Source organism: Coenobita brevimanus, chromosome 17 (genome assembly GCF_032717465.1).
Source record: "Coenobita brevimanus isolate Jiangsu-jjx chromosome 17, ASM3271746v2, whole genome shotgun sequence".
NCBI classification, from domain to species: Eukaryota; Metazoa; Arthropoda; class Malacostraca; order Decapoda; family Coenobitidae; genus Coenobita; species Coenobita brevimanus.
This window is the reverse complement of record NC_136970.1, coordinates 12,776,447-12,787,209: the sequence shown is the minus strand read 5'-3', so window position 1 is coordinate 12,787,209 and position 10,763 is coordinate 12,776,447.

Below are 10,763 nucleotides of genomic sequence, written 5' to 3'. Positions count from 1 at the left end.
TCCAAGTCGCTCTGTCACCCACCATTTGACTACCCTCCCCCCAACTCACCCCCCCCCCTCCCTCACTACATGGGCAAAACTCAAAAAGATCCACATTTCTGATGATAATGCAACATTCCAGATTATAAAGACAAAAAAAAAAAAAAAAATCCACACATACATCCGATATAGCGTACAGTCATAATAGGGTGATATTATGGGTAGTTGGTAATATATTTGATCGTTTAATTTTCAATATACCGGTATTAATTGCAGAAAATTAGCATTTTTATAATATTAAGCAGCATTTTGCTGGTACGTCTAGAAATTTTGAAAATATGTCAATAATACTGATTTTCAATAATAACAGTCGTTATAAAATCTTAAATAGTAGACACTCTAAGGAATCTGAAAATGCTTTTATCATTGTAGACCTGATACGGGACTATTGGTATGACTCAATATTTTGTAAGGATTTTGACCTGTGACCTTGATATCAAGGTCATTGTCATTAATACTGTGCAAATGTTCACTCATGACCCATTAAATTTCCACCGAGTTTGGTCAAAATCGGCCAAATGCTTTCCAATTTGGTACTTTCAGGCATGAATCGGCCGTTTTGATTTTCCTCAATATGTCAAAAAAGTTTTTGTTGTATCTCATTATCAATACCCAGGTGAACTAGGACTGCAAAGTGGAACATTTGCAAAGCAATCGTTTCAGTAGTTTTTGCTGTGCAGGAGAGCAAAAAATGAAAAATAACATAAACGGCGCTAGGGCTTGGGGAGAAAAAAAACAAAAAAAATTGTGTCAAAAGAAACCTGTAACGAAGATACATCACTCCTGAAAATTTGAAGCCTTTATCTTGAACGGTCTTGGAATGCAAGCCTTCTAGATCTTCCCCCTCCCCCCCCCAAAAAAAAATAATAATAATATCGAAAATATCAATAAGAAATCCACAGAATGTGGAGTTCTTGATATAATACGTTGACGGTGAGAATGTATGAAAAGATTTTTAAAAGTGAGATGAAGAAATGAGAAAAGGTGAAAATGATAAAAAAAAAAAAAAAAAAAAAGGAGACAGTGAGAAAGTAGAAAAAAAAAAAAATGGAAAGAAATCAGTAAAATAAGAGAGACGTAAGATATCGGCGCATAAAAAAAAAAAAAGCAAAACCTAATGAACGATGTTAGAAAATGAAAAAAAAGCAACAAAAAAAATGACAAGAAAGAAATGGAAAAGGAAAATGTAGGAAAATATTATACTGTAAACTCTGGCTTGAATACATTTGGCACGGGCAAAGTCTAGATGACAATATGCTAACCATCCCAACATCAGTTGTATAAAGTGTGAGCGAAAAGAAAGTGTTGGATGCAAGTACGGTAGCTGCGATGGAGAAAGACCAGGTCTAATTCTTTACATATCATGCGGCGACTCAATACTCCTTCGATGTCATGGCTGGAGGGACAACACACACACACACACACACACACACACACACACACACACACACACACACACAGCACACAGAGTTTCATGGATTCAAGGCATACACAAGTGAGATGGAAGAATATCCTTTAGAAGTCGGAAACGTCTCTAAAAAGACAAGCACCGAAGCTTAAACAGATATGATGAAAGCAAAACGATTTTAGAATATTGACTGACTTACTAAACAATCAAGCAATGAAAGAGAGAGAGAGAGAGAGAGAGAGAGAGAGAGAGAGAGAGAGAGAGAGACAGACAGACAGACAGACAGACAGACAGAGAGAGACAGAGAGAGACAGAGAGACGGGGAGGGGGGGGAGGGGAATCAGATAACTGAAACAGATCAGTCAAGCGCGACGTGTTTGTGGCTATTCTGGTGGTTGAAAAGATGGCAGTGTAATGTAGGTATGAATGCTACAACTAAGTAATTTGGAATGATAAGAGGTTATGATATACGGATAATTATGACGATGCAATATCACCTTTAACATAAAACAGGATCAGTGGCCACCTGTTTGTGACCTGAGTGATCTGACCCTGTCCTGTCATATTGGTCGTCACTCACACTACACCTGACAAAGACGACCACTGGCGGAGAGCAGGCACAGTGTGCCTAATGCCTGGTGCTGATAATGGTGATGGAAATGAGGACTGATGGGGAAGTGGGAGGGCAGGCGTGATGTGCCCGAGGCCTGGAGCTGATAATGGTGGTGGAAGTGAAGACTGGTGGGCGGGGGAGGGCAAGGTTGGTGGGAGTGAGGCCTGGTGAAGATAATGGTGGGAGTGGGGACTGGTGGGGGAGGGAGAGGGCAAGATTGGTGGGGGTGAGGCTGGTGTAGATAATGGTGGCGGGAGTGAGGACTGTTGGGGGAGGGGAAGGACAAGGTTGGTGGTGGTGGGGAATGGTGCAGATAATGGTACACATAATAAGAGTGAGGTCTGCTTTGATACGGTCTGGTGGGGTGAGGACTGGTAGAGGTAGTGTTAATGAAAATAAAGACATTGATGATAATGATGATGATGATGATGATTATGATGATGCTTGTTCACCTGACAGTCTGTCTCCTCGTTCGCATGTCCTGATTACTGTACTTCCATTCCACTGTAAGTGTTTTTATCCCACCAGTTATTTCTGGTTCACCTCTTTGTCTCTTCACCTCTTTCCCTGCTACGTACCTCCCTTATAGTCTGTTTATTTCCTATCTTTATTTATTCATTTTCTCTCCCAAAATTTCTCCTTTCCAGTTCCTCTCTCATCACCACTCACCTTTCCCTCTCTCCAGTACACTACTCTCACCTTCCTTTCCTCTCCCACTTTTTCCCCGTTTCCCCTCCTCTTCCTAACTCTTCGTTTTCATCTCACTCCCTGCATTTTCCTTGTCCTTCCTCATCTTCCCCTTTTTCCATTTCCTATTTTGTCCGCGTTCCACATCTTTCCTCTTCCCGATGCCTCCCTGCTTTATTCCTACTTACACCTTTCCTCCCCCCTCCTTCCTTTCCCTTGCCTCTATCCTCACTCCTGCCTCTTATCCGTTAACCGTCTATTCTCCTCCTCAGGTGCCCCTCCCCCCCCAAGGCCTCATTCCTTACGCCAGCATTCTCATAATCTTTCCTTCCTTTTTCCATTCCTATTACCCATTCCTCCTCTCCTTCCCCTCTTCCCGTCTTCTTCAAGGCTCACGTAATTTTGTGGAGTGCAGCCTCACAGTTTATGATAAATCTTATCTCCATTCGTCATTTCAGGCAAATATATTCTTTCGCGTTCCATTCTCTTTACCTCAGTCTCTCCCTCATTCTAGTTTTCATTATTTTTTCTGGCAATTATACGCTCGTATTTCTGGCAGTTTCCCGCCATTGTTCTTGAATGTGTAGTCTAATACTGGCTATTTCCTCCTAACAATCACTTTCAGCTATTGCTGGCTATTTCCATCTTACATTCACTTTCAACCATTGCTACTGCCGCCAAATTCAAACTGCTAACACCGGATGATAATTTCACTGTAGCGAAAACATTCCACGGAAGAAGGTTACCCAGTTACCAGCTGGTTTTCCATCTTACAACCACATAACACCACTGCCACTTTCACTAGCACTATCTTTTACAGTCACTGACTTTCACAATTAGATTTACAGTCATACAATTGCCCTATCTATTTTGCGGTCACATCTTTATTATTATCTATTGCAAACAACATTATCCCCTTATAAAAACCGTCTTTCGTCATTAATAATACCAGATCAAGTGGTGCCAGGCACAATAAACCTCGCCCGACAGCAGTTATTTTATTGCTGTTAAATACCCACTCGCTTCTGCCATTCATTCAGTGCACAATTTAACTCTCTGGTAATGGGGCAAATGTCTTCAAGTTATGCCCTCTGAAAATCCGTGATTTTGGATTTGATCTTTCAAGGCTACTCAAAGTCAAAGGTCATGTTGCCAAATGAAAGCCCATATGAGACTTCCTATATCTTCATACAGTTAATATCTCTATCTTCAACGAGTTTCGAGTTATAGTCCCCTGAATATCCGTGACCTAGAGTTTGACCTTTCAAGGTCACTTGCAGTCAAAGGTCAAGGTACCAATTAGAAACCCATAAGGGTTTTCCTGTATGTTGATAGTAGTAAATATCTACTCGAATCATCAACCAGTTTTGAGTTACAGCCCTCTGAATATCCGTGACCTTGATTTTGACCTTTCATCTCACATGATTGCCTTCAAAATTTAATCACTTTCTTAGGGGACCAGTGCCCACATATCCTAAAAGTTTCATGCAATTTCATTCAGCTGCCTTTCCGTAATGTTGCCAACAAACAACCAACAAATGAAGAAACTCGGCCAATACCTCCTCGGAGTCCGTCCGGTGGAGGTAAAAATAACAGAAAGAATACGTAGAAATGTCCTGAGTGGAGACATGTTTTCGGTAATGAACATAAATTGTCTGGAAAGAAATTAATTGAAAATTTTAGAATCCCGGATAAACCTAAAGGAATATGAGTGAAGTCAGTAATATGTGCTAACGGAATATGAGTCAAGTCAGTAGTATGTGTTATGGTGGTGTGGAGTCAATGTAGCCAGCTGGATGGTTGGGTGGGGGTTGGGGGCGGGTGGACTAACGTGGCAGCTATATTAATGTTAGTGTCCCTAATTGATTTACTCTGTTCTCGCCCTGGGCTTTAAGGATAACGCCAAGCAGAAAAAAGTATATATTAATCAGAGTAACCAAGGCTTCCAGAGTTTATAATAACTACTTCACGACTGAGGAGGTGGAGAAAGGGAAAGAAAGAATGAAATAAAATAAAATTAAGATTCACTAAAGAGAGAAATGGAGAGAATGAGAACCGGAAAGAATAAAACACAGCAAAGATGCATTAACGAGAGAAGGGGAGAGAATGAGGAGAAAGGGAATGTGTTCAAGAAAACAACAAACATGCTTTAGAGACAGAAAGGGAAGGATTGAGAAGGTGAAAGAAAATTTAAAGAAAAGAGAAGATAGATCCATTAAAGTGAGAGAGAGAGAGAGAGAGAGAGAGAGAGAGAAATCAGAGCAGCCGAGGTACCCAGGATCTATAAAACTAAGATACGAAAAGGAGGAGGAGGCGAAAGGGAAAGAAAGGATAAAATAAAACAGAACAAAGATGCATTAAAGAAGACAGGGAAGGGGAGGAGAAGCTCGCACATAGCAGGCAAAAACATAAGCTCTGTATTAAATATGTTACCTTCTTCACTGGCTGGCTTGTGTCCCTTGGTGCTCACAACCCCACAGTAATAATAAAGCAGAGGTGGGATATGACCCGGGGTATTTAGGATAATAATATGGATCAAGGCAGACCAGGAGCTGAAGGGCGGAGGGTAATAATAGGGTTATCAGGAGTACTGCAGGGGAAAAACGAAAGAGTGGGAAAAAACCATGAGAAGACAATGAGGGACAATACTGGCCAAAGAAAAGGTTATCTGGAAGAGGTGTGGTAAAGTCTACATCTGTCTATATACTTAAGCTGCTTCCCCCAAGGAAAGGGAGGTAGCCGAGACAGGACGACACACTCCAAATTTACTCATCCACACACACACACACACACACACACACACACACACACACACACACACACACACACACACACACACACACACACACATTTATTCTTATCTTAGTCCCGAGGGGAAAGTATCTATGTAAAAAAATTAACACACACACACACACACACACACACACACACACACACACACACACACACACACACACACACACACATGGTGCGTATCGAGGTCACGTGTGGTTGTGAAAGGAGGCAGGAGGTCCTGCAATAGGGCAGGGAAAAAGGTGAAGGTTTTGAAGGATGATGAAAGCCAGGGAGAGCAGGCCAGACGTGAGAACCACAACACGAAATGAAATGGAGAGGTGAATATTAACATTACATGAAAGATAGTATGCACACATGTGAACGAGTTATATTATTGAGAGAATGTACTTTTAATGTACACCACAGGAAAGAATTTATTGAGAGAGAGAGAGAGAGAGAGAGAGAGGAGGGGGGTTAGACAGGCATAGGAGGACGGACAAACTTAAACCGATAAAGGCAGGGTCTGAGATGTAGAAACGAAAGAGGGAGACAAGAGAGAACGCAGAAGGAAAGATGAGAGAGTAAGAGATTTACTGAAGAATGGATTACGAAAACGAAAAAAAAAAAAAATGAGGGAGAGATGGGGAGGAGAAACAGACACGAAAGGCTGAGGCGATCCGGGAGAAAAGACAGACAGAACGGTGAATGACAAACTAGAAGAGACAGTGAGAATGGGGGAAGGGAAGAAAGAGAAGTGAGACTGATAACGAGGGAACAAAGGAAAGAGGGTAAGAAGGAAAGGGATAGTAGAGAAGTAAAGACCTGTTCCTATATTAATATGAACACTTAGCGAACCTACAGACTGGAAGACAACTAAGCCTTGGAAATGCTGTGTGTGTGTGTGTGTGTGTGTGTGTGTGTGTGTGTGTGTGTGTGTGTGTGTGTGTGTGTGTGTGTGTGTGTGTGTGTGTGTGTGTGAGTGAGTGAACTTTGGAAACATGTAAATCCTCAATAATCGAAAGCAGAGGAAATAAGGGAGTGTGAGGAAGGAAATGAAGTAGTGTTGGGGAAAGAATAATATTGACAATGAGTGGGGAATATGGTATTTGGGATGCAAGTGGAAGCGTGAGTGGGACGGGAATGGAGTGTTGGGGACGAAAATGGTGGGGACTGCACAGAATTAATGAATGGAAACGTTTGTTTTGAGAGGAAGAGTGGTATGTATTAGGGAAGAGAGAAAGTATACATGAAGGAAAAGAAAGGAAATCTTGAAAGAGAGAAGGGGTTTGTTAGAAGGTTAGATCTAAGAAAGTATATGATTACAGATATCCCCTGCACACCATTTTACCTTATAGTACCCAATTATGGATATTACCAGGCTCACACAACCAGCACCCACACACCACTTTATGCCCTGGTATGCTGGTTTATAATTTATTGTATGGAGGAAAAAGTAAAGGGGAATATGGTTTGCATAGTACGACATTCATCATATTGGCTTTGTTTATCAGGTACACATTGGCTAGGGGAGATACAAAGCCAACCTCTGGTTTCGTATGGGACGTAAGTCAGAGAAGAACGTCCGAGATTCTCGTTTCCCACTTTGTGTAACTAGGAAATTATGAGGTTGTTGGTAACACAAGTGGCTGGTGGTGTTTACGTAGGAAAAATCAAATCTCTCTCTCTCTCTCTCTCTCTCTCTCTCTCTCTGTCATGTTGTTGACCCCAGTACAGTTTCCTGTATGTATATGTGCGTGCTGACGTCGTGAAATGTGATGCATACGAATGTACAACAACAACCAAAAACTGTGTGTAATGGAGCCTTCAGTGGGTGAAAATTCGCTCACCCACCTGAACTCATGAAAGAGGCCTTTGTCTGCTTTCTATGTGGTACTTTTCACTGCTGGAATTTTTTCTAATATTGTACCTTTCCTCTCCCAGTTTCTTTTTTTCCATCTAGGTCACGCTTGCCTTTTGGTCCAGGACGTACTGACTCACACATAAACACAGCTTTATTGTTTCACAAGCGGTAAATGAAAGGCCTGCCATGTCGTACTGGTCGGGTCTATTAACAAGTCTCCCGATTTATTTTTTCTATACATAATTCCTTTTTTTTTTTTAGATTCTTTGCTCACTGGCAATTTTTCTTTTCAGATTCTTTGCTCATTGGCGATTTTTTTTTTTCCATATCTGGGTTCTCCTCTTTCTGCAGTACTGTATAATCTACAGTACTTTAATCAATAATTGCTTTCTTTCTTGGCTCCATTAAGTTTTTTGTTATCTCTTACTTAAACCTTTTGTTTTGACTTATAACCCTATTATACGTCATGAGTATTTTTTTCTTTTTGTACTTCGATATAATTTCTTACACACACACACACACACACACACACACACACATACACACACACACACACACACACACGCACACACACACACACAAGCTCTATCTCCTCCCAGTTGTCCTGTGCTCCCCCATATCAATTACCGATACTACACATCTCCTACCATTTCCTTCCCAATCTGTCTTCCTCTTTTGTATGATGTGAATTATACCCGTCGCTGAACAGTTCTTCGTAGCAGTAACAAAGTAAACCCGTTCGCCATTTATTTATCTGTCTGGAAATGTTTAAGCTTCGGTGTTATTGTTTCACTTTCCGGTGTTTGTTTTATGTACCCTTCAAGTTGCGCCACCTACACCTAGTAACTGATATCATGTTTACAGTTGCTTAACTTAACGTACATCGTAATTTTCGTCTACCTGATCATTAACCTTCTCAGTTAAATAGGTCATCTACCTGACTATTAACGTTTAATCTATCTATCTATCTATAGCCCGACGCGCTAATCCCGCAAAGGGTGGCCGCAGACAAAACGCCTCCAAGTAGCTCTGTCACCCACCACTTGACTGCCCTCCTCCCAACTCACCCCCCCTCCCTCATATACCTCTCAACTCCATCCCTCCACCTCATCCTCGGTCTACCCCTCCCTCTCCCTCCCTCCAACTCACTCACATACACCCTCTTAGTCAGTCTTTCATTTTCCATTCTTTTCACATGTCCAAAAAATCAGTGTATTTCTCCTAATCTTCGCAACCACGCCCACATCCACCCCACAACGTTCCTTCACTTCTTCATTCGTCAACCTGTTCCTCCATGTCACTCCACATGCTCCTCTCAAGTAACTCTTTTCCACTGCTCTCACTCTTGACTTATTCCCCTCTAGCAAGGTCCACTCCTCGCTTCCATACATCAGGGTAGGGATCACAGTACTATCATGCAGTGACTTCTTAACTTCAATACTCACCTCCCTATTTCTCATCACTGCTTTCAGTGAACCAACAACCTTCCTTCCCTGCTGTACCCTTTCAAGCACTTCATCCCCCAAAGTTCCATCCTTACTCCTCACACTACCCAAGTACATGAATGCACTCATTCTCCATATCCTCACCATCTAACCTCACTGTACATGCTGTGACTTCATTCCTCTCAAACACCATAACATTACTCTTAATAATAATAATAATAATAATAATAATAATAATAATAAGGGTATTTTTATTATTATTATTATTATTATTATTATTATTATTAGTAGTAGTAGTAGTAGTAGTAGTAGTAGTAGTAGTATTGGTATTAGCAATAAGATTAGTATAAGTATTAGTATCATTATCGTCGTCATTATTGTTATCATTACTATTATTATTACTAGTTTTATTATAATTAGAAGAATGTATTATACTACATAATAATTATCCAATTTAAGTCTGTTTAAGTCTACGGCATTTTAGAATGAAAGTATGATCAATACCTACAGCTGTATTGTAGTCTATAATTATTGTATTGCCACTCTAAGGAAAATGTTTGACCTCACTTCATCTTCTGATACGACATGGCAAAAGAAAATATGAGTAAGAGAATGAGGGAGTGGAGCAGATGGAAAGTGAAATGAAAAAAGTATTTGAAAACAAAGAATAAGAGAAAGAATGGGAAAGAGAGGAAGGAAGGGATGGAAAAAGAAAAATTATGACGAACATAGGCGAGAAAGACAATATTTTGTGTGTGTGGAGAGAGAGAGAGAGAGAGAGAGAGCGCGAGGAGAGAGAGAGAGAGAGAGAGAGCGCGAGGAGAGAGAGAGAGAGAGAGAGAGAGAGAGAGAGAGAGAGAGAGAGAGAGAGAGAGAGAGAGATTGTGCCGCAGTTGCAAAGGAAGAACTGATAGGTTGGTAGGGTACTGTAGAGGCAGGGCGTGAGAAAAGTAGAAAAAAGGTCGGAAGGAGTGAGGGAATCGCTGGACGAGAAAGAAAAATAAAACATGACAAGAAGAGTAAAATCAGGGATAGACTGAAGAAAATGATGATGATGACAATAATTATCCCTTGGTTACGAATCGCTCCCTTGGTTATGAATCCCCCCTTGTTTACGAATCACCCCTTTGGTTACGAATCGCCCCTTATGTAACGAATCACCCGTTGGTTACGAATCACCCCATTGGTTACGAATCGCCCCCTTGGTTACGAACGCCCCCTTGGTTACGAATCGCCCCCTTGGTTACGAATCGCCCCCTTGGTTACGAATCACCCCCTTGGTTACGAATCACCCCCTTGGTTACGAATCACCCCCTTGGTTACGAATCTCTTCCATACTTACGAATTGCCCCCTTGGTTGTGAATAGCTCCATTGGTTATGAATCGCCCTCTTGGTTACGAATTGCCCCAATGGTTATGAGTCGTTCCCTTGGTTACGAATCGCTTCTTTGGTTACGAATCGATCATTTAGTTACGAATCGACTCCTTGCTTACGAGTCTGCCCCTTGGTTAAGGGTCCTCCCCTTTGTTATGTGTTGGCCTCTTTGTTACGAGTCGGTCTTTCCGTTACGAGTCGCCTCCTTGTAACAAATTGGTTCCTAGACTGTCCAAGGTATTTAAATGGTAAACATTACCTTTAACACTTTACCCAGAAGGGATGTCCATCTCTTGAGTAGAATCATCTGACGATTGCCAGAAACTAGGATCTAAGTAACTTACTGCCCTACGAAGGGTTAACGATTTAAGACTTAGGCTCTAAGTTTTGCACTGGATATGTTAGGGTAATTTTGCGAACTTGGTCATTTTGCAAAATTCCCGGCGAAATCGGTCATTTTGCAAAATTCTCCCTCAGTTTGGCTAGAGGGGATACTTTGTATTAACCATACCTAACCTAACATAGGTTTGGTTAGGTTAGTGAAAAGTACCCAGACATTT